A 23,531-nucleotide genomic window follows, 5' to 3' on the forward strand; every position below is an offset into this window, starting at 1 on the left:
TTTCAATATTTCCTTTTGTTTCCCTCCTGAATCAGTTAATTAATTTTTGAGTTACATCCACATGGACAGGGAGACTTTTGATCGATACTCCTATATGGCTATGCTGGGTTCTATATGAGGACACTTTTGCTTACAGACACCTCGTGCTCCCCGGGATGTCCTGGGTTGCTCATCCTGTGGGGCGTTCAGGCTAGCGCCAGCATATCCCTAATGCTTAAGTCCCTTTCTTCACACTTCCTATAAGTACTTTATTTTTATTTTTCCTATTTGTTCCTTGTTTATTGCATTATGTAAACATATATATATATATATTGTCCTGATAAGTTGGCAGACACGCTAATAACAGTTTTGTGAAAGAATGGCTCAGTCAAAGTCCAGACCTAAATGCAATTGAAAATCTGTGGCAAGACTTGAAAATTGCTGTTCACAGATGCTCTCCGTCAAATCTGAAAGAGCTGGAACTATGTTTCAGAGAAGAATGGGTAAAAATGTCTCTCTTTAGATGTGCAAAGCTGGTAGAGACATACCCAAAAAGACTTGCAGCTGTAATTGCAGCAAAAGGTGGTTTTACAAAGTATCGATTCAGGGGGGCTGAATACAAATGCACGCCACACTTTTCAGATATTTATTTGTAAAAAAGTTTTAAAACCATTTATCATTTTCCTTCCACTTCACAATTATGTACCACTTTGTGTTGGTCTATCACATAAAATCCCAATAAAATACATTTATGTTTTTGGTTGTAACATGAAAAAATGTGGAAAATTTCAAGGGGTATGAATATTTTTTCAAGGCACTGTATGTTCCCAAAACTGATTAGAACTGAAAAAGCTGCAAAACATCTTCAAGATTACAGAATCAGTCCAGATGAATGTGACCTCTACTAGCTCTACCATGACCTGGATACATGAGATCCTTGACAGACTTACTGTACATACACTCCTAGTTCCTTTGCCTTGATGAGAGCCTTCTACTAGCAAGTGACAGGAGTACCTGGCTTGCACTGTCCAAACCAACCTTTCTTTCCTGATGTATATGTAGGTTTGACTTCAGTATACTTACAGAAATCTTCAGGACAGAAGCAGGAATTATTGTGCAATAAAACTTTCTGATATACGTGCAATATTGTACATGCAATATTGTATATAGATAAGTAAACCTGGAGGGGGTGATTATAAACAAACCTGGTGCTCACTTTAACTTCATAATTGTGTTTCAAAGGGGAATGCACTTTATTGTATTTTTAACCTTTAGGCTACCTTCTTGACATCTTGGCTTTGCTAAAAAAATTGAAATAACCCTCCGAGAACAAAGTGCAAGTGATTGTTCCCCTCAGCTTATATAAAACATTTCCAGAACAGGAAAACAGACTGAATAAAGTCTGCAGTTAAAAATTATCTAGCTATATTTCTGCACACGAAAACATGTAATCTACTGTATATACAGTGACCTAGAATACACATGGACAAACTATCATGTCAGACTATATAGATAAAGACATTAAATGATCATTAAAATTGTTCCTCATTTCAAACAAAATGAACCAGTCAAAAACGAATTATGCATTTTAACTTGTTTATCTTGTATACAGTACAAATGCATTTTTTAAACACAGCATATGTAGTTAGAAATGGTTGTTTCTCATGTGTAACCAAAATTATAGTAAAACATATTCTGCTCATTCCTAGGCTCAGTATATAATTGAGCAAAGATTTTGTGATGACTGGTTCAGCGCTGCATAACTTTGCCATTATAAGTGACCTGCTTGCACAATGATGCTATAAAACATGAATTATTTTTACTAAAAGCACTGTCAGTGTCTGTGCCCATTAATGTCTTTGCTTTGTTTAAGCCTCCAAGGAGCGTGACTCTCCCTTTTTACTTTAATATGATCAGTTCTGCTACACTAGATTAGAAAATGTATTTGCAACTACATTGAATGCAAATTACATATTTATTAATGTCCACATAATACTTTATTAATTATTACTAAATCAGTTTGTTTCAAGGGGTACATGTTTTGCAGTGTGCAAATAAGAGGTCCTATACATTTGTCCAGAGCATTACTTGATGTAATTAGCTTCTCAACATTTGAAACCAGTTCAGTGAATCCAAGTGCCTTTAAATTAAGTCATGTTTTACAAATGGATGAACATGTATTTTTTATATTCAGCAACAGTGATAATTTCTGTGTTTGACTTGTTGAAGTGGTTCTAGTTTTAGAGATTTCTCATGTGATGCCCAGTGGCACTCTCATGTGATGCCCAGTGGCCATACTGAGCTAGTAAATCAAATCAAAATTTGACCTTGATAACCTCACCTTGCTTGCTCATTTAAAGCAGGTGCTTGCCGGTTTATTTTCCTGCATGTATGAATTATAATGAGAAGAAACAAATAAATAGATTTTGACAGATTTGGGTTCTACCTAGTACACTCTAATCTGCATATTTGTTATACATTACTAGCTATCACCAAGAAATCTAAAACTCAAAGATATATTTGGGTAATGCAAAGTCTGAAATAACTGTAAACTATAAAGGTGAACATCTTCTATGATATGTACACAAGCAAAGTTATCATAAATCTGTTACAATACACCACAAAATGGTAAAGGGCAATGCAAATACTTACACATAAACAACGTTCGGGACTTTAAAACTAAAAATTCAGGCAAAGGGTTAAATACACAGATGTTATACATACATGGCAGCTGTTTTACATGCAAGAAGATTTATGTCCATTCAGTCTTGAGATTTACATGGTCCTTCCAGGCCTCTGAGCCAGGTTAGCAGCCTGTCTTATTTTCACCTCCCAACCTGGCAATTGATGTGGGGTTTCCCCAAAATCTAAACTAGGGAAGTGCCCAGCTCTTCATGCTCTTTTTTGACCATCCTTTTTCTATTACCTAGAGAATGAAGTGGGTTATTTTTCAAGTTTTACCTTCTATTGACTTCAGCGTGGTTCACGTTAAAGTTAGCAATTTGCAGATTTGTGGTAATCTGAATGATATTCATGAAGATATTTGGCCAATAACCAGACTTGCTGTTTAGAAGCTGAACCGTGGGAACCTTGAGTGGAGAGTGTGAGCACGTGGTCTGCAAGTAACTGTGTATTGTCTTGTTGAGTACCTGTGTATTATATTGTTGAATAGCAGTGTCAGAAAGCTAGTTGATAGGTAATTTGGACAGGGTATAATCCCAATCCTCATTAAATTGGTAGGTACGATGTCCGGCGGGTGTGGAGATGCGACTCGGTGTAATCTTGCGGCATCCTTGATTATCTGATTGAGGGCGAATACTGCTGTGCAAAATGTAAGCACATTGTTTCCCTGGAAGCCCAGGTTCTAAATCTAGAGAAGCAACTGTCAGCACTGAGAAGACCCTCCATACTAAAGGAGACCCGGGAACGTAGGTGCCAGAAGGGGCCAGCACAGAGGCGGGTGGAGACAAAGAGGTGCAGGCATCAGAAAAGAGTAGATGAGTGACAGTCAGGAAGGATTGAGGGGGAAGTGCCAGGGAGGCCGATCCTGGGCTGGAGCATCCCAATAAGTATGCTCCATTGAGTGACATTGGTGAAACCAGTCAAGGACCAGCACTACTGGAGCTGAGGGACTCTCCTAGCTGCCAGGGGAAGAACTCCTCCAGTGAGAGTGGTGGGGAAGCAAAATGAAAGGATAGACAGTTTCTGGTGGTAGGGGACTCAATTCTTAGAAGGACAGAGAGGGAAATCTGTGACAAAGACCTGAAGCGCCAAACTGTATGCTGTCTACCGGGCGCTGGGGTTCGGCACATCAAAGATCTGGTGGACATATTACTGGGAGGGGCTGGGGAAGATCCGGCTGTCATGGTGCACGTTGGTACCAATGACAAAGTCAGAGGCAGATGGAGTGTCCTAAAGAACGATTTTAGGGACTTGGGAGCTAAATTGAGGAAAAGGACCTGCAAGGTAGTATTCTCAGGAATACTACTGGTCCATCGAGCCACACCCGAAAGGCAGAGGGAGATTAGGGAAGTAAAGAAGTGGCTGAGAAGCTGGTGTAGTAAAGAAAGGTTTGGGTTCTTGGAGGACTGGGCTGACTTCTCAGTCGGTTACCAGTACTTTAGAAGAGATGGACTGCACCTAAATGAGGAGGGTGTAGATCTGCTGGGAGTAAAGATGGCCAAAAAGTTAGAGGGGTTTTAAACTAGGTGACAGAGGAGAGGGTCCAGAGGTAGAGATAGTCAGCGAGGAACAAAATCCAGAGGGTAGTATTGGTGGCATTATTGGTAGGTTGACTAAAGCACATAAACCCAAGGTAAGTATAGTAACAAGTCCTAGTTGCAATCTGGGAACACCCAATAAGAGGATAGTATGCGACCGGTCTAAACTACGTTCCGACCCCTGGATGACGTGACTCTATCACGAAATGCCGCGTAGGGCAGAGCGACGTGTTCTCGTCACCTCCCATTGCTGCTGTTGTTTCCAGTAGGACGGGCTGTCTGTGAGCTTCTGGCCGGCGCTCCAGACTACACTACATGCCTACTATTGTCTACTAACATGTGAGTTTAACCTTTTACTTATTTTAAATAAAGTCAATGATTTTACACTATATGGAGCCTTTTTTCCTTTCATGACCATATCCGTAATGCTGTGGGCTGATGTCTGAGTACCTGTCAGTGTGAACATCCCTAGCCTGATCTCTATGTCTTTGATGTCTCATCTCGGTATAAGGCCTCTGATCCATTAGTCTTGGTTCGAATCAGTATTGATAAACAGCTCTCTCTGATCCTCTGTAACGGGGGATCATGAGTTTCTGGTAAGCGGCCAGTCTTATTTTACGGTGGTGGAACAAGCACATTTTTCTCCTCTCACAGCAAGAATCCATGTTTTTTTGGAACCTTTCCGAGTTTCTTGTATATACTTTTATATCACTTGGGTGACCCATTTTTTGTATATGGACTCTTATTTATTACTTTGAACTTTTTAATTTTTTTTACTTTTGATTGATTATTAATTTGATACATGTTTTGAATTTCATTATGAATGCACTAAAAGGGGAACTCTCCACTCAGTTCTAATCATTTGGTCTGGTGATAGTGTGTATGATCACCATTCCGTTCTAGCGCGATTCAACCTTTCTTTCTTATTATTTAATTACACTGTGTTTGTGTTACATAGATGAATCGCAGCTGTAATTGCTACTGTTTATATATTCACCGTAGCGCAGTTATCCCCCCCCCATTTTTTCCTAAACTATGTGGCATGTTCACCAATGCCAGGAGCCTGGAGGACAAGATGGGTGAACTAGAGATACTGTTGTACGAGGAGGATTTGGATTTTGTAGGAATTTCAGAGACTTGGTTCAACAGCTCTCATGATTGACTGGCAACCATTCAAGGGTATACCCTTTATCACAGGGATAGAGAGGGTAAAAAAGGGGGAGGGGTATGCCTGTATATCAAGAATAATGTACAAGTGAATGTGAGAGATGACATCACTAAGGGAGCTAGGAATGAGGTGGAATCCTTATGGGTAGAGCTTCAAAGAGATGAAGCTAAGGGGAAAATAATACTGGGAGTATGTTATAGGCCCCCTAACCTGAGGGAGGAGGGGGAGGCAGACTTCCTATCACAATTTGGATTAGCAGCAAGGATGGGAAGTGTTATCATAATGGGGGATGTCACGGAACGTCCCACACTCCGCTTGAGTGCTTCCGTCATATACCACTTCCTCCCAGTCTGTATACAGATTTCAGATATTCCAACCTCTCTGAGCACAACACAAGGCGACACTTGCTTGTTGCTATCAAGAACTCACTTTATTTAGAATCAAAATTACAAGACTTTATATGCCGTTGGAACCTCCTCTAACAATACAACTGTAACTTAATTAACATGAGCTAATTATCTAATCCTTTATACAGCCTAGGTGACTGAGACATGACCTTTCGCCCAGACTTGTGGTCACCGAACTTCACACAGTTATATCAACACAATAGCAGCTCCAATAGGAGTCGTCCCGTCTCCTACATTGTATAGAGGACAATGTTATCAGCTCATTCAATTAACATAAACACAGGTAGTTGGAATTGATGACACCAGCATCTCCTCACAAGATGTGTCCCAACAGAATGAATCAGTCTTATCAGCAGGGGGCTGCTGGAGGAATCCCCCCTCCCTCTTCAGGGACACAAATCTACAGTAAGGAGTCCCCATACAATATATACATATATACACGACTGAGTCCGATTAGTACAGTTCAGCCTGGATTTCTCATTCACCTCACAAAGAGTATTGTTCCATTGAAAATCCAGGGCCCATAATCAAAAGGCAACAGGCTTGCATACAGTCCTCTCCAACAGCCTCTGTTCTGGCTAGGTCTGTCACAGGGGATTTTAATTATCCAGACATAGACTGGGCGGAGGAAACCACGCATTCATTGCCAGTTCCTAATTGTCTTGCAGGACAATTTCATGGGTCAGATTGTAGATGCACCAACTAGAAATAAAAAGTTACTAGATCTACTGATTACCAACAATACAGGCCTAATCACGGATGTGGAAATACGGGGCAATTTAGGAAACAGCGATCACAGGTCAATTGGCTTCAGTTTAACACAAATAGGAAACATAAGGGAAATACAAAGACACTGAATTTCAAAAGAGCCAAGTTCCTTAAACTACAAACTTAGCTATATAAACTGGGATAAAATCTTAGGAACAAAGAACGCAAGCTAGAGATGGGTTCACTTTAAGAGCATATTAAATAAGGGCATTAGCCAGTGCATCCCATTGGGTAATAAATGTAATGCTTGTGCACATGTTCCAGCATACAGATGAGTCCATGTCCACTCACGTTCAATCCCGGGAATAGCACCGATATGCCTATTTAAAGGAGGCCAAGATGTGTGCTCATTGCTGGATGTTTTTCAGCTACCTGTGTTCCTGTGTTCCTGCTTTTGATGTCTGATCTCCCATTGCTGATCTGTCTTGCTCCTGACCTTGCTTTGTGGATTTTGGACTCTGACCTCAACTTGCCTCTGACTACGCTCTACTGTCTTCCTGATAATGACCTTGGTCTGCTGCCTGACTATGCTTCTCCTCCTCTTCATGTATGACTCTGGCTTGGCTACTGACTACATCTTTATAGTCCTTCTGTGCTGACCTTGGCTTGCCAGCTGACTTTATCCCTGATCCTAACGTGTACCTGCATCTACCTCTGACAATGTGTTCTTGCAGGCTTTGTGCCAAGCTTCCAAGGTTCGTTTTCCAGGTGCCATCCTTGATTATCTTCTGGTGTACCTGTACTGCTGCTGACTGCTGTCCAGAGGCCACAACTGCCTGCTACCTGATTATCGACACCCGTGCTTCTTTGTGCTCTGTGCCCCTATTCCACACTCAGGAGTAGGGATGAGCTTCATGTCGAACCCATGTTCGACTCGAACATCTTCCGTTTGATCGTTCGCCGAATTGCGAACGATATGGGCCGTTCACGCCAAATTCGTGTGGCGCGTCACGGCCCATAATTCACTGCGGCATCGCAGTGCATTGCTGGCTGATGATTGACCAAGCATGCACTATGACCCACATGCTTGGCCAATCATAGCGCCGTCTGTAGAGAGAGCTGTAATTGGCCAAAGCCAGGGTGGCTTTGGCCAATTATGGCTCAGGGGGTTTAGTACACGCCCCACACTATATAAGGCCGCCTGCACGGAGGCCCTGTGTAGTGTGTTCCGGCGTTGAGAGACAGAGACAGAGAGACAGTGTCATTTGATTTAAGTTACATAGATTAGGCAGGACAGTCAGTCAGTTAGCTGCACTTACAGTGTATTGTGTATATATATGCATCCCAGGTGTTGTATGTATATATATATATATATATATATATATATATATATATATATATATATATATATATATACACACTGCATTCAGTTTAGCTAGATCCGTTCCTGTTATTATCTTCCTACTGACAGGCAGGCTTGTGTTGTTACAGTATTTACAGCTACCTGAAGAAAATTGCTGGTGTTCTTCTGATCCTATTAGTATCACAGTCAGGCAGCTAGACTATTTACAGTTAGTGTAGTGCATGCTCCTCACAGTGTTCAGCTAAAGCTACAAGTTAGTTTAGTGTGACCTCTGCACAGTGTTCAGCTAAAGCTACAAGTTTAGTGTAGTGCAACCTCTGCACAGTGTTCAGCTAAAGCTACAAGTTAGTGTAGTGCAACCTCTGCACAGTGTTCAGCTAAAGCTACAAGTTAGTGTAGGGCACAGTGTTCAGCTAAAGCTACAAGTTAGTGTAGGGCACAGTGTTCAGCTAAAGCTACAAGTTAGTGTAGTGCACAGTGTTCAGCTAAAGCTACAAATTAGTGTAGTGCATCCTCCTCATAGTGTTCAGCTAAAGCTACAAGTTAGTGTAGTGCGTCCTCCTCACAGTGTTCAGCTAAAGCTACAAGTTAGTGTAGGGCACAGTGTTCAGCTAAAGCTACAAGTTAGTGTAAGGCACAGTGTTCAGCTAAAGCTACAAGTTAGTGTAATGCGACCTCTGAACAGTGTTCAGCTAAAACTACAAGTTAGTGTAGTGCACAGTGTTCAGCTAAAGCTACAAATTAGTGTAGTGCATCCTCCTCATAGTGTTCAGCTAAAGCTACAAGTTAGTGTAGTGCGTCCTCCTCACAGTGTTCTGCTAAAGCTACAAGTTAGTGTAGTGCGACCTCTGCACAGTGTTCAGCTAAAGCTACAAGTTAGTGTAGTGCGTCCTCTGAACAGTGTTCAGCTAAAGCTACAAGTTAGTGTAGTGCACAGTGTTCAGCTAAAGCTACAAGTTAGTGTAGTGCGTCCTCTGAACAATGTTCAGCTAAAGCTACAAGTTAGTGTAGTGCACAGCGTTCAGCTAAAGCTATACGTTTTTTGTAGTGCGTCCTCCTCACAGTGTTCAGCTAAAGCTACAAGTTAGTGAAGTGCAACCGCTGCACAGTGTTCAGCTAAAGCTACAAGTTAGTGTAGTGCATCCTCTGAACAGTGTTCAGCTAAAGCTACAAGTTAGTGTAGTGCACAGTGTTGAGCTAAAGCTACAAGTTAGTGTAGTGTGTCCTCCTCACAGTGTTCAGCTAAAGCTACAAGTTAGTGTAGTGCGTCCTCTGAACAGTGTTCAGCTAAAGCTACAAGTTAGTGTAGTGCGACCTCTGCACAGTTTTCAGCTAAAGCTACAAGTTAGTGTAGTGCACAGTGTTCAGCTAAAGCTACAAGTTAGTGTAGTGCGTCCTCCTCACAGTGTTCAGCTAAAGCTACGAGTTAGTTGTGACAGACCTAGCCGGGACAGAGGCTGTTGGAGAGGACTGTATGCAAGCCTGTTGCCTTTTGATTATGGGCCCTGGATTTTCAATGGAACAATACTCTTTGTGAGGTGAATTAGAAATCCAGTCTGAACTGTACTAATCGGACTCACTCGTGTATATATGTATATATTGTATGTTGTTTGATTCTGTTGGGGACTCCTTGCTGTGGTCATTTGTGATGTGTGTCCTTGAAGAGGGAGGGGGGATTCCTCCAGCAGCCCCTTGCTGATAAGACTGATTCATACTGTTGGGACACGTACTGTGAGGAGATGCTGGTGTCATCAACTCCACTCACCTGTCTGATGTCAGCTATAATGTGTTTAATGTTTAGTCTGGCTTACCACAGGTTCTAAGGGTATTCAACTCATTGTTGTTTGTTCTAATTCACCCTGTGTTGATGTTTATGGTATTGTGTGTTGAATAGTCAATGAGCTGATCACATTGTCCTCTATACAATGTAGGAGACTGGACGACACCTATTGGAGCTTCTGCTATTGTGAGAAAATGTCCTGTGGTTGTACTTATGATAATTAACTCTGTTACTATGTGAAGCTCGGTGCCCACAAGTCTGTGTCCTACAGGTCATGTCTCTGAGTCATCTGGTCTGGGTATATGATTTAGTAAACTAGCTCATGTTAATTAGGTTAATTAGGTTACGTTTGTATTGTTAGAGTAATATGAGCAGGAGGGGGAACCTCATCTTCTCCTGTATATAAGACTGTATTCTGTTCATATAAAGTCAGTCCATGTTAGCAACAAGCAAGTGTCGCCTTGTTTTGTGCTCAGAGAGGTTGGAATATCTGATATCTGTATCCAGACTACAAGGAAGTGGTATACTGACGGAAGCACTCAAGCGGAGTGTGGGACGTTCCGTGACATTAGTGTAGTGCGTCCTCTGAACAGTTCAGCTAAAGCTACAAGTTAGTGTAGTGCACAGTGTTCAGCTAAAGCTACAAGTTAGTGTAGTGCGTCCTCCTCACAGTGTTCAGCTAAAGCTACAAGTTAGTGTAGTGCGACCTCTGCACAGTGTTCAGCTAAAGCTACAAGTTAGTGTAGTGCATCCTCTGAACAGGGTTCAGCTAAAGCTACAAGTTAGTGTAGTGCACAGTGTTCAGCTAAAGCTACAAGTTATTGTAGTGCGTCCTCCTCACAGTGTTCAGCTAAAGCTACAAGTTAGTGTAGTGCGACCTCTGCACAGTGTTCAGCTAAAGCTACAAGTTAGTGTAGTGCGTCCTCCTCACAGTGTTCAGCTAAAGCTACAAGTTAGTGTAGTGCGACCTCTGCACAGTGTTCAGCTAAAGCTACAAGTTAGTGTAGTGCGTCCTCTGAACAGTGTTCAGCTAAAGCTACAAGTTAGTGTAGTGCACAGTGTTCAGCTAAAGCTACAAGTTAGTGTAGTGCGACCTCTGCACAGTGTTCAGCTAAAGCTACAAGTTAGTGTAGTGCGACCTCTTCACAGTGTTCAGCTAAAGCTAAAAGTTAGTGTAGTGTGTCCTCTGAACAGTATTCAGCTAATGCTACAAGTTAGTGTAGTGCGTCCTCCTTACAGTGTTAAGCTAAAGCTACAAGTTAGTGTAGTGCGACCTCTGCACAGTGTTCAGCTAAAGCTACAAGTAAGTGTAGTGCGTCCTCTGAACAGTGTTCATCTAAAGCTACAAGTTAGTGTAGTGCACAGTATTCAGCTAAAGCTACAAGTTAGTGTAGTGCGTCCTCCTCACAGTGTTCAGCTAAAGCTACAAGTTAGTGTAGTGCGACCTCTGCACAGTGTTCAGCTAAAGCTACAAGTTAGTGTAGTGCATCCTCTGAACGGTGTTCAGCTAAAGCTACAAGTTAGTGTAGTGCACAGTGTTCAGCTAAAGCTACAAGTTAGTGTAGTGCGACCTCTTCACAGTGTTCAGCTAAAGCTACAAGTTAGTGTAGTGTGTCCTCTGAACAGTGTTCAGCTAAAGCTACAAGTTAGTGTAGTGCGTCCTCCTCACAGTGTTAAGCTAAAGCTACAAGTTAGTGCAGTGCGACCTCTGCACAGTGTTCAGCTAAAGCTACAAGTAAGTGTAGTGCGTCCTCTGAACAGTGTTCAGTTAAAGCTACAAGTTAGTGTAGTGCACAGTGTTCAGCTAAAGCTACAAGTTAGTGTAGTGTGTCCTCCTCACAGTGTTCAGCTAAAGCTACAAGTTAGTGTAGTGCGACCTCTGAACAGTATTAAGCTAAAGCTATAAGTTAGTGTAGTGCACAGTGTTCTGCTAAAGCTACAAGTTAGTGTAGTGCGTCCTCTGAACAGTGTTCAGCTAAAGCTACAAGTTAGTGTAGTGCATCCTCCTCACAGTGTTCAGCTAAAGCTACAAGTTAGTGTAGTGCAACCTCTGCACAGTGTTCAGCTAAAGCTACCTGTAGAAGGTTGGTGGTGTTTTCCTGATCCTATCACTACAGCAGGCAGCTACATTATTTTAACGTTGGTGTAGTGCGTCCTCTGCACAGTGTTCAGCTAAAGCTACAAGTTAGTGTAGTGCGACCTCTGAACAGTGTTCAGCTAAAGCTACAAGTTAGTGTAGTGCACAGTGTTCAGCTAAGGCTACAAGTTAGTGTAGTGCGTCCTCCTCACAGTGTTCAGCTAAAAGTACAAGTTAGTGTAGTGCCACCTCTGCACAGTGTTCAGCTAAAGCTACAAGTTAGTGTAGTGCACAGTGTTCAGCTAAACCTACAAGTTAGTGTAGTGCGACCTCTGCACAGTGTTCAGCTAAAGCTACCTGTAGAAGGTTGGTGGTGTTCTCCTGATCCTATCACTACCGCAGGCAGCTACATTATTTTAACGTTGGTGTAGTGCATCCTCTGCACAGTGTCCAGCTAAGGCTACCTGTAGAAGATTGGTGGTGTTCTCATACTACAGGCAGGCAGTTGATTTTGCTAGCTGCAGTATCAGTATATATATATATATATATATATATATATATATCCCAGCTTAGTGCAGCTACATCTCACTGCAGGTCATTAGTATGTTTGGAAGGCCAACAAGGAGAGGCAGACAATCACAAGCCAATAAAAGAGGACAAGCAGGCTCTGTGTCTAGAGGCAACAGTGCTGGTTGTGGTGACGGTGCATCCACATCAGCACGTGGCCATGGGCCACGTTTGGCCTTTTTTCGGCAGCTGTCCATGTTGAGAAGCGGAAGACTTGGTCGAGTGGATGACCAAGCCGTCCTCATCCTCCTCATCCTATTTCACCCATGCTCAGGGTACTTTGTCTGGAAAAGCAGCTGCCAACACGGCCTCTTCCCTTGGCTCAGTGGCATCAGTGACTCCTTCCCTAGCCCCCACCATGTCCTCCTGAGGAGTCCCTCGGACTGTTTGACCACAGTGTTGGGTACATGCTCCAGGAGAATGCCCAGAGTTTAGAAGGCTCTGATGATGATACTGAGGAGGGAGGGGATGATGAGGTCACTGACTCAATGTGGGTGCCTGATAGGAGAGAGGAGGAGGAGGCACATCACCAACGAGGCAGGATGCCCTCCAGGGGCCAGCCTAAGGGCAGCACACTGACTGCATCACACCGCAAAGCTCCGCATGTGCAGGGCGCTGCTGTCTCTGCGCGTTATTCCAAAAGCTCTTTGGTGTGGGCCTTTTTTGAGATGAGTACATCAGATCGCACCGCTGCTATTTGCAACATATGTCTCAAGCGTATCTCGTGTAGCCAAAACATCTCCCACTTGGGCACCACATGCTTGACCAGACATATGTTGACCTGCCATGCAGTTCGTTGGCAAGCGTATTTAAAAGACCCACACCAAAGAACAAAGAGGACCTCTCCTTGCTCCTCATCAGCTGAGATCTCCAACCCCACTATACCTTTAGTCCTCTCTGAGACCTGCACTGAGAGGAATGAGGGTGTAGAATTAGGTGTGTCACAGCCAAGTACTTGTGGGCAATCTGCTTTCGGTACACCGACGTCAGATTGTACCAGGCAAATTTCCCTGCCCCAGCTGCTGCACCGCCGAAAGAAGTTCGCTCCCAGCCATCCACATACCCAGCGGTTGAATGCTAGCTTGGCAAAATTATTAGCACTTCAACTGCTACCTTTTCAGTTGGTAGACTCTGCCCCCTTCCGTGAGTTTGTGGAATGTGCAGTTCCTCAGTGGCAGGTACCCAAACGCCACTTTTTCTCATGGAAGGCGATTCCGGCTCTCTACCGGCATGTGGAAAGCAATGTCCATGCCTCGCTGGACAGGGCGGCAGCGGTAAGGTGCATATTACCGCTGACTCATGGTTCAGCAGGCATGGACAGGGACATTACCTAAGTTTCACCATGCATTGGGTGACTCTGCTGGCAGCTGGGAAGGATGCAGGACAAGGTGCAGTAGTGTTGGAGGTTGTTCCGCCACCATGCCTCCAAAATGCCACTACTAATGATTATGACACACCTCTCTCCTCCACCCCCTCCTCTTCTTCTTCCTCCATGGCCTCTTCCTGTGCTTTGTCCTCAGAACCAGTGGTGCTCCGTAGGCGTTCAAGGGGCTACTCAATTATGCAGGCCAAAAGATGCCATGTGGTGCTTGAGCTGGTGTGCTTGGGGGACAGGAGCCACACTGGGGCAGAGGTTCTGTCAGCTCTGCAGGGGCAAGTTCAGAGGTGGTTGACGCCACGCCAACTTAAGGCAGGAATGGTGGTTTGCGACAATGGCACCAACCTCCTCTCTGCCCTCTGACAGGGACAACTGACCCATGTGCCCTGTTTGGCTCACGTCCTTAACTTGGTGGTACAGTGGTTCTTGGGTACCCAGGCTTACAGGATGTCCTGAGGCAGGCCAGGAAAGTCTGTGTGCAGTGCTCGGCTGGCAGACCTCCAAAAGGAATTTAACCTGCCCAAGAACCGCCTAATCTGTGACATGCTCACCAGGTGGAACTCAACGTTGGCCATGCTGCAGCGGCTGCACATGCAGCAGAGGGCCATCAATGAGTACCTGTGCGACTATGGCACCAGGACAGGGTCAGGGGAGCTTGTTTTTTTTTCCCCACGCCAGTGGGCCATGATCAGGGATGCATGCACTGTTCTGTCACCATTTGAGGAGGCCACGAGGATGTTAAGCAGTGACAGTGCATGCATCAGTTACACTGTCCCCCTTGTCCACCTGTTGGAGCACACGCTGCATGGAATAATGGACAGGGCACTTGAGACAGAACAGAGGCAGGAAGAGGAGGACTTCCTTAGCTCTCAAGGCCACCTTTATCCAGACAGTGTTCCTGCATGCCCACCGATCACACAGGAAGAGGACAAGGAGGAGGAGGATTGTGTCAGTATGGAGGTGGAGCCTGGCACTCAGCATCAGCAGCAGTCTTTAAGGAATCATTTATAGTCCCAAGAAACACATGGACTTGTATGTGGCTGGGAGGAGGTGGCTGCGGATCATGTCGTTCTTAGTGACCCAGAGGACTCCGGACCGAATGCCTCAGCAAACCTACACTGCAAGGCCTCCCTGATCCTGCAAAGCCTGAAGGATCCTTGTATTCGTGGTATCAAGGAGAAGGAACAATACTGGCTGGCAACCCTCCTTGATCCACATTACAAGGGTAAGGTTGCGGACCTTATCTTGCCATCGCAGAGGGATCAGAGTGCCGTCGCAGAGGGAGCAGAGGATGAAACATCTTCGGGAGGCCTTGCAGAAAGGTCTGTGCAACGCGTTCCCAGAGACTGGGAGGTTACAAACTCCTGTTTCTGGACAACGTGTTGCTGAGGCTTCGGTCAGTCAAAGAAGGAGCGGTGGAGAAGGTGGCCGTCTGACCGATGCGTCAGGACAATTTTTTAGTCCGCAGCCCCAAGGTATGATCGGTTCCAGCAACCATCGCCAGCGTCTGTTTTACATGGTGCAGGAATACCTAGGGGCAAGATCTGACTTGGACACCTTTCCCAACGAAAATCCTCTGGGTTACTGGGTCTTGAGGATGGATCACAGGCCAGAGCTTGCACAGTATGCAATTGAGCTACTGGCCTGTCCTGCATCCAGCATTCTTTCGGAACGCACATTCTGTGCTGCTGGAGGCTTTGTAACCGATCACAGGGTGCATCTGTCCACCGACTCGGTCGATCGACTAACCTTCATAAAAATGAATCAGTCTTGGATCACCACCAGCTACCAAGCACCTGATGATGATGTAACCGAATATTGTTTTTTTAAATGTCAGATCCCTTCAAAGACTGCCTATGCTGATGCTGAGTGACTATCCTGTTATACTGAGTAATTATCCTCTTCCTCCTCAATGATCATGATGATAGCTTGTAAGAACATTTTTGGTTCTGGGCGCCGCCAGTCCTGCCACCAGTGCCTAAGGCCCAATTTTTCAGCCCCTGTTTAACAGGGGCATGTAATTACAATTTTTGATGCAATTCTTTGCAGCAGGGCTAGTTCCTGCGCTCCAACTAGAGTATCTGTGAGGGGTTGCAGTGTTGTGGCACCAGCACCAGTGCCTAAGGCCCAATTTTTCAGCCCCTGTTTAACAGGGGCGTGTAATTACAATTTTTGATGCAATTCTTTGCAGCAGGGCTAGTTCCTGCGCTCCAACTAGAGTATCTGTGAGGGGTTGCAGTGTTGTGGCACCAGCACCAGTGCCTAAGGCCCAATTTTTCAGCCCCTGTTTAACAGGGGCGTTCAATTACAATTTTTGATGCAATTCTTTTCAGCAGGGCTAGTTCCTGCGCTCCAATTAGAGTATCTGTGAGGGGTTGCAGTGTTGTGGCACCAGCACCAGTGCCTAAGGCCCAATTTTTCAGCCTCTGTTTAACAGGGGTGTGTAATTACAATTTTTGATGCAATTCTTTGCAGTAGGGCTAGTTCCTGCGCTCCAATTAGAGTATCTGTGAGGGGTTGCAGTGTTGTGGCACCAGCACCAGTGCCTAAGGCCCAATTTTTCAGCCCCTGTTCAACAGGGACATGTAATTATAATTCTTGATCTAATATTTCACAGCAGAGCCCATTTCTGCGCCCACCAAGAGTATCTGTGAGGACTTACAGTGTTGTGGCACCAGCACCACCACCACCACCAAAGGCCCAATTTTTCTGCTCCTGTTCAACAGGGGCATGTAATTACAATTCTTGATCTAATATTTCACAGCAGGGCCCTGTGAGGGCTTACAGTGTTGTGACCACAACAACACCTAAGGCCCAAATTTCTGCTGAGTATATAGGGCAGGCCCCTACTTTCAAACATCCAACTTACAAACGACTCCTACTTGCAAACGGAAGGAGACAACAGGAAGTGAGATGAAATCTACCCCTAGGAAGGGAAATACTCTCCTGTAAGAGGTAATATGGGAAAAACGTTTCTCCTTTCCACTGATGCTTTATCACCAATCCTTTCACAAAAAAACCCAAATTTTCAAAAAACATTTGTCATTGGGACAAAAAGTGAGGTGAAATCTTCTGAAGAGGAGCACACACAGCAAAACAAATGTCACAGGGGTGATAACCCTTCCCTAGGTTTTCCAAAAAGCTTAAAATAGATTTTTTGGCTGGAGCTAAACACATTAAAAATGTACCAGTTCAAAATTACAAGCAGATTCTACTTAACAACAAACCTACAATCCCTGTCTTGTTTGCACCGCCTGTATACTGCTGTTCAGAGTATATAGGGCCTGGAGGCCCCACACCTTTCCTTTTTTAATTTGGGTGCGGGGTTTCCCTTAATTCCCATAGAAGGCCCAAAGGGCCTGGTAATGGACTGGGGGGTACCAATGCCGTTTGTCTCACTGATTTTCATCCATATTGCCAGGACCCGACATTACATTAAAGTCGCAAGCAGTTTTAAATGACTTTTTTTCCTTTAAAAATGACATTTTTTGCAGCGACTGTTCTAAGCACGGGAAACACATGCCACTTTACAGGCATACTATAGACACCCCCCAGGTACGATATTTAAAGGAATATTTCACTTTTTTTTTTTTTACTTTAAGCATCAATAAAATCCCCGCACCCGAAAAAACGGCCATTTTTAAAAGGTTTTTTTGCATTGATACATGTCCCCAAACCCTTTTTAGGACAATACCATGTAAATTAGCCTTTAAAATGAGCACTTTTGATTTCGAACATTCGAGTCCCATAGACGTCAATGGGGTTCTAACGTTCGTGCAAATTTTCAGTCCGTTCGCAGGTTCTGGTGCGAACCGAACCGGGGGGTGTCTATTCAGGAGTACTCAGACCAGAGCTGCAAACGGGAAGTCCTCTCTTCACTTTGGCCTCCAATGAAGGTATGTTACACTGCCAGACCTGTTCCTGTGAGCTTCTTCTGGAACCCTTATTCACTGACCCCTTTTGCTTTGTTTGCAATTGTTGTACAGGAAAGACTTATATTTTAGGGGTTATAACTCTGAAATGTATATACAACGCCTTGAAAAAGTATTCATACCCCTTGAGATTTTCAAAATTTTGTCAGGTTACAACCAAAAATATAAATGTATTTTATTGAGATTTTATGTGATAGACCAACACAAAGTGGCACATAATTGTGAAGTGGAAGGAAAATGATAAAAGGTTTTCAAATTTTTTTACCAATAAATATCTGAAAAGTGCTGCCTGCATTTGTATTCAGACCCACTCAATACTTTTCAGTCAATACTTTGCAGAACCACCTTTCGCTGCAATTACAGCTGCAAGTCTTTTTGGGTGTGTCTCTTCCAGCTTTGCGCATATAAAGAGTGACATTTTTGCCATTCTTCTTTGCAAAATAGCTCAAGCTCTGTCAGATTGGATGGAGAGCCTCTGTGAATAGCAATTTTCAAGTCTTGCCACAGATTCTCAATTAGATTTACGTCTGGACTTTGACTGGACCATTCTAAAACATAAATTAGCTTTAATCTAAACCATTTAATTGTAGCTCTGGCTGTATGTTTAGGGTTGTTGTCCTGCTGGAAGGTGAATCTCTGCCCCAGTCAAGTCTTTTGCAGAATCTAACAAGTTTTCTTCCAAGATTGCCCTGTATTAGACTCCATTGATCTTCCCATCAACTCTGACCAGCTTCCTTGTCCCCGCTGAAGAAAATCATCCCCATAACATGATGCTGCCACCACCATGTTTCAAAGTAGGTGTGGTGTGTTCAGGGTGATGTGCAGTGTTAGTTTTCTGCCATACATAGCGTTTTGCTTTTAGGCCAAAATTTTGGTCTCATATGACCAGAACACCTTCTTCCACATGTTTGCTGTGTCCCCTACATGGCTTCTTGCGAACTGAAAACGGGACTCCTTATGGCTTTCTTTCAACAATGGCTTTATTTCTTTCTCGAACATCACGGGACACAGAGCCACAGTAATTACTGATGGGTTATATAGGGTATCACTGGTGATTGGACACTGGCACACCCTATCAGGAAGTTCAACCCCCTATATAATCCCTCCCCTTGCAGGGATACCCCAGTTTTTACGCCAGTGTCTTAGGTGATGGACGTGTAAAGATGTGCTGTGCTGAGCTCCAAAGGGAATATCCTATATCCTATACTGGGGCAAGCCAGGCAGACCGGATCCATTCAAAGTGTCCTTTCTAGGCCGAATTGGATGGTACCTGGGCCTCGTGTCCGAAGAAACAAGGTTTTACCTGTAATGCTTCTCTTTTTAGAGAGCTGGACCCCACATATTAGAAAATTGGTTTTCTAGCCTAATTTCTAGCCGGGTGCTTTACGGGCCCAGAACTGCAGGATCCCCCTATTCGTAGGGGGCCCCAGTCTCTGACGGTTTTTTCAAACGGAGCCCACCGTGAGAGGTGAAGATTGGGTCTGTATTAACTGAACCCTGCGGCTGGATAAGGTAAGGGAGATTCCACAGAATTTTCTAATTCTAGTAGGTTTCTCCTTTAAGGTAAATGCATGCTATGCCTATTGTGACTACCGGGGGCTGCCAAGAGCACAAACCTTGTCATACTGGATTGTCTGTCTCAGTGTTCATGCTGCACAAGTTTCACAGCATCTCTGGCCGGCTCACGGTAGGATGGATGGGGGGATTTCTCATGTATGAATGTTCCCCCCAGGCTAGGGGGAGGCCACAGGGGTCTAGACAGCGGTTATACCGCTCAGGCACCGCAGCCCCCCGCCGCCATCTTCATTATTGCTGTTGTCAGGCAGGCCCTTCACTACCAGCCTCTCTTCCTCCTCCCCCTCCCCCAGCCTTCCTCCATAGTATTTCAGGAGAGTCGTCCAGCGCGGGAAGCGCTCGTTTTTTTCAAAATTTGAGAGGGGGCGGTAGAGGGGGGGGGGCGGGACGTCAGCACAGGTGCTTAGACTCCCACTCAGGCCAGCTGCAGGCTAATAAAGGCACTCTGTATAGGTGCACACAGCCTTTGGAGAGACACAAAGCTGACGTTCGCATGTAAGGTGGGACACAGGCATTCTCCTAGGCAGCATTTACTGAAGTAACACCAGACTGAGCATTGGATAGCAAGGCTTTTAGCCAGACGGTTCCCCAGACGATGCCATTTGTGGTGAAAGGTACGTCGGGAGGTTGATGCTCTGATGTCATCGCCATCCTAGTGTGGACGGGTGCTCGCCATGCCGGCCGGCTATTTGCTGTTTTTAATCTACTTATGTAAGTTTTCTACCTTTTTTTTATTAAACTGTCCTGCCAGTATTACACTATGGTCAGTTTCTTTTCATTCACATGCCTGTGAGACGAGAGTTTGGGGTCCTTGCTACATCCTCTTAGCCACGCTGTATGCAGTCAAGTCACACCAGCTGGATTTTCCCATACCAGGACGGAACATAGGCTGGTTTTTGCTTGCCTTGTGGTAAGCGCAATATTTGTGCGGTGGCGGATCACTGAGTGTGGTGTCTCTTTCATCTTTACCACCAAGTCTGGTTGTGTCCATTCATGGGCTTCTCTCTGTGACTGATGCTGGTCAATTATCATATATAAAGATTTCCATCTACCACATATGGACATCACCTTTTCATTCACAGTTATATGTATGGACTTATATATATTTTTCTGATTATCGCAATGTTTCACATACATACATGAATTTTCTAACAGAGGTTTTTGGGACATCGATATAAGAATATCTCACATATCTTATTCATATATATTTTAGCGCGGTTATTTCTTTTTCTTTTGTCATTTTGGTGCACATTTCACTGTTTAACTCCTGCTTTTTGGGGGGTTTATCGATTTAGTGGTAGCGCAATATTTTTTCTTGTTTTTTACATCGCTCAGCAGTCAGTGTTCATTTGTGATACCTTACATCTTGTTGCTTAGCACTATGAGTAGAAGAGGTTCAAGCACCCCAAGAACCAGAGACACTAGGGGATCTCGTTCAGGTTCTGAGGGCCCCTTGTCAGCAGCATCCTCCCCCCTGAAGGTCCAGGGACAGCTAGCCAGGGAGAGCCGTTGGGGTCAGGGGCTACACCTGCTTCTGGCACTTCAGCCCCTGTATACATTACTCAGGAGGTTTTTTCCTCAACCATTAATGGTTTAGAGGAAAGATTAATGGCCGTGATTACAGCTTCACTCAGTGGAAGAAAACGTACTAGGCCTTCCTCTGTTCCCTAAGACCCTCAGGAAAAGGAGCTCTGGGATAAAGGAGACGAATCCCTTTCAGAGGATCAGGATGGGATGGATGATTCCTCTTCAGAGGAATCAGGTGGAGAGGGACCCTTTGCGACTTCCCAAGAGGAGAAAGTCTTAGTGCAGATCCTTACTGGATTGGTCCGCTCCACCATTTAAGTTGCCCCTACCTGAAACTGCTAAAGAATCCTCTTCTGCTTTGGGGTCATTGAAACCTTTCCAAGCAGCACAGGCTTTTCCTGTTCATAATTTACTTGAAAAGCTCATTTATTCTGAGTGGGATCACCCAGACAAATGTTTTTTTCCACCGAGAAAGTTTTCAACACTTTATCCGATGGAAGAAAGGTTTATTAAAATGTGGGGAATACCGGCCATTGATGCCGCCATTTCCTCCGTAAATAATAGTCTGACTTGTCCTGTAGACAATGCTCAGATGCTCAGGGATCCTGTAGATAAAAAGATGGAATCCCTATTGAAGGATGTTTTTTCCTTAGCAGGTTCAGTGGCTCAACCTGCAGTAGCAGCGATTGGAGTCTGTCAATACTTAAGAGACCATGTTAAGCAGGTCATCAAAGTATTACCTGAACAGCAGGCCCAGGGATTGGCTAACCTTCTGGCGGCCTTATGCTTTGTGGTTGACGCCATTAGAGATTCTATCGTGCAAACCTCCCGTCTTTCACTGGGGTTGGTGCATATACGTAGAATCCTATGGTTGAAAAATTGGTCAGCCGAAGCACCATGTAAGAAGCTCCTGGCGGGGTTTCCATTTTGTGGTGAAAGGTTGTTTGGAGAGGACTTGGATAACTATATCAGGAGAATCTCTTGTGGGAAAAGCACTCGCTTACCTGTTAAGAAGAAGAGTAAGCTTCCCTCTTTCAAACTGACTCTTTCCCCAGCGCCGGGGGCTTCAGCCTCCAGGCAGTCTCGACGGCCGCCTCCATCTGGGTCCAGAGACAAGAGTCAACCCCAGGGACAGAAGAAGTCCTGGGGGAAGAAGCCTACTAGGCAAAACACTAAGATTTTGGCATGAGGGGGCGCCCCCGCTCACTCGAGTGGGGGGAAGACTGCGACAGTTCTCAGGGCTCTGGCAGGAGGATTTCCAGGACAGATGGGTAATCTCCACGGTAACCTTAGGGTACAAGCTGGAGTTTCAGGAATTTCCCTCTCCTCGGTTCCTCAGATCAAGTGTCCCCAGAGACCCAGAGAAGAAGCAGTCGCTTCTATTCCAACCTTTTTACGGTCCAAAAAACAAATGGGGATGTCAGACCCATTCTGGATTTAAGGGATCTGAACCAATTCCTAAGGATTCAGTCCTTCCGCATGGAATCAGTCCGGACAGTAGTCTCTACCCTGCAGGGAGGAGAATTTATGGCATTTATAGACATCAGAGATGCATATCTGCATGTTCCCATTTTTCCTGCTCATCAGAAGTTTCTGCGCTTCGAGGTAGGAGGGCGCCGTTTCCAGTTTGTGGCTCTGCCTTTTGGGATAGCCACTGCACCTCGGGTGTTCACAAAGGCCTTGGCCCCTCCTCTGGCCAAACTAAGGGCTCAGGGTATAGCTGTCATAGCATACCTAGACGACCTGCTATTGATAGACTGGTCGGTAGCCTCCTTGAATGGGAACTTGAGATCCACAGTCAAGTATCTGGAACACATAGGTTGGATCCTCAACCTAGAAAAATCTTTCCTAAAACCAGTAAAAAGACTGGAGTATTTAGGTCTGATCATAGATACAAGCCAGGAGAAAGTATTTCTACCTCAGGCAAAGATCACTGCTTTAAGGGAGCTGATTCTGGCAGTCAGGACCAAGAAGGGTCCTTCTGTCCGCCTTTGTATGAGGCTGCTAGGGAAGATGGTGTCTTCATTTGAAGCAGTTCCCTATGTTCAGTTTCATTCAAGAATGCTGCAACACAGTATTCTGTCAACCTGGAACAAGAAGGTTCAGGCATTAGACTTTCCGATGTACCTGTCGCATGCGGTGCGTCAGAGCCTCAATTGGTGGCTCATACCCGAAAACCTGCAGAAGGGCAAATCCTTTCTACCGGTTACCTGGACGGTGGTAACAACAGATGCCAGTCTGTCAGGTTGGGGAGCAGTTCTGGAACAGTCTGCGGTTCAGGGGATATGGTCCAAGACAGAGAGGACCTTACCCATCAACATTCTGGAGATCCGGGCGGTATATCTAGCCCTAAAAGCCTGGACTATCAGGTTACAGGGCTGCCCAGTCAGGATCCAGTCTGACAATGCCACAGTAGTGGCTTATGTCAATCATCAGGGAGGCACCAGGAGCCGAGCTGCTCAAAAGGAGGTGAACCAGATCTTAGTCTGGGCAGAGAGGCATGTGCCATGCAGATCGGCAGTTTTTATTCCAGGGATAGAGAACTGGCAGGTGGACAATCTAAGTCACCAGCAGTTATTCCCAGGGGAATGGTCTCTACGCCTGACGTCTTTTGGGCCATATGCCAAAGATGGGGGGTCCCAGATGTAGATCTCTTTGCATCCCGATTCAACAAAAAGATAGACAGATTTGTGGCAAGGACGAGGGATCCTCTTGCATGCGGGACGGATGCGTTGGTGATTCCGTGGCATCAGTTCTCACTGATTTTCGCATCACCGCCTATTCTGCTACTGCCACGACTCCTTTGCAGGATCAGGCAGGAAAGGAAGTCGGTACTTCTAGTGGCCCCCG

Source organism: Aquarana catesbeiana, linkage group LG05 (genome assembly GCF_042186555.1).
Source record: "Aquarana catesbeiana isolate 2022-GZ linkage group LG05, ASM4218655v1, whole genome shotgun sequence".
Taxonomy (NCBI): Eukaryota; Metazoa; Chordata; class Amphibia; order Anura; family Ranidae; genus Aquarana; species Aquarana catesbeiana.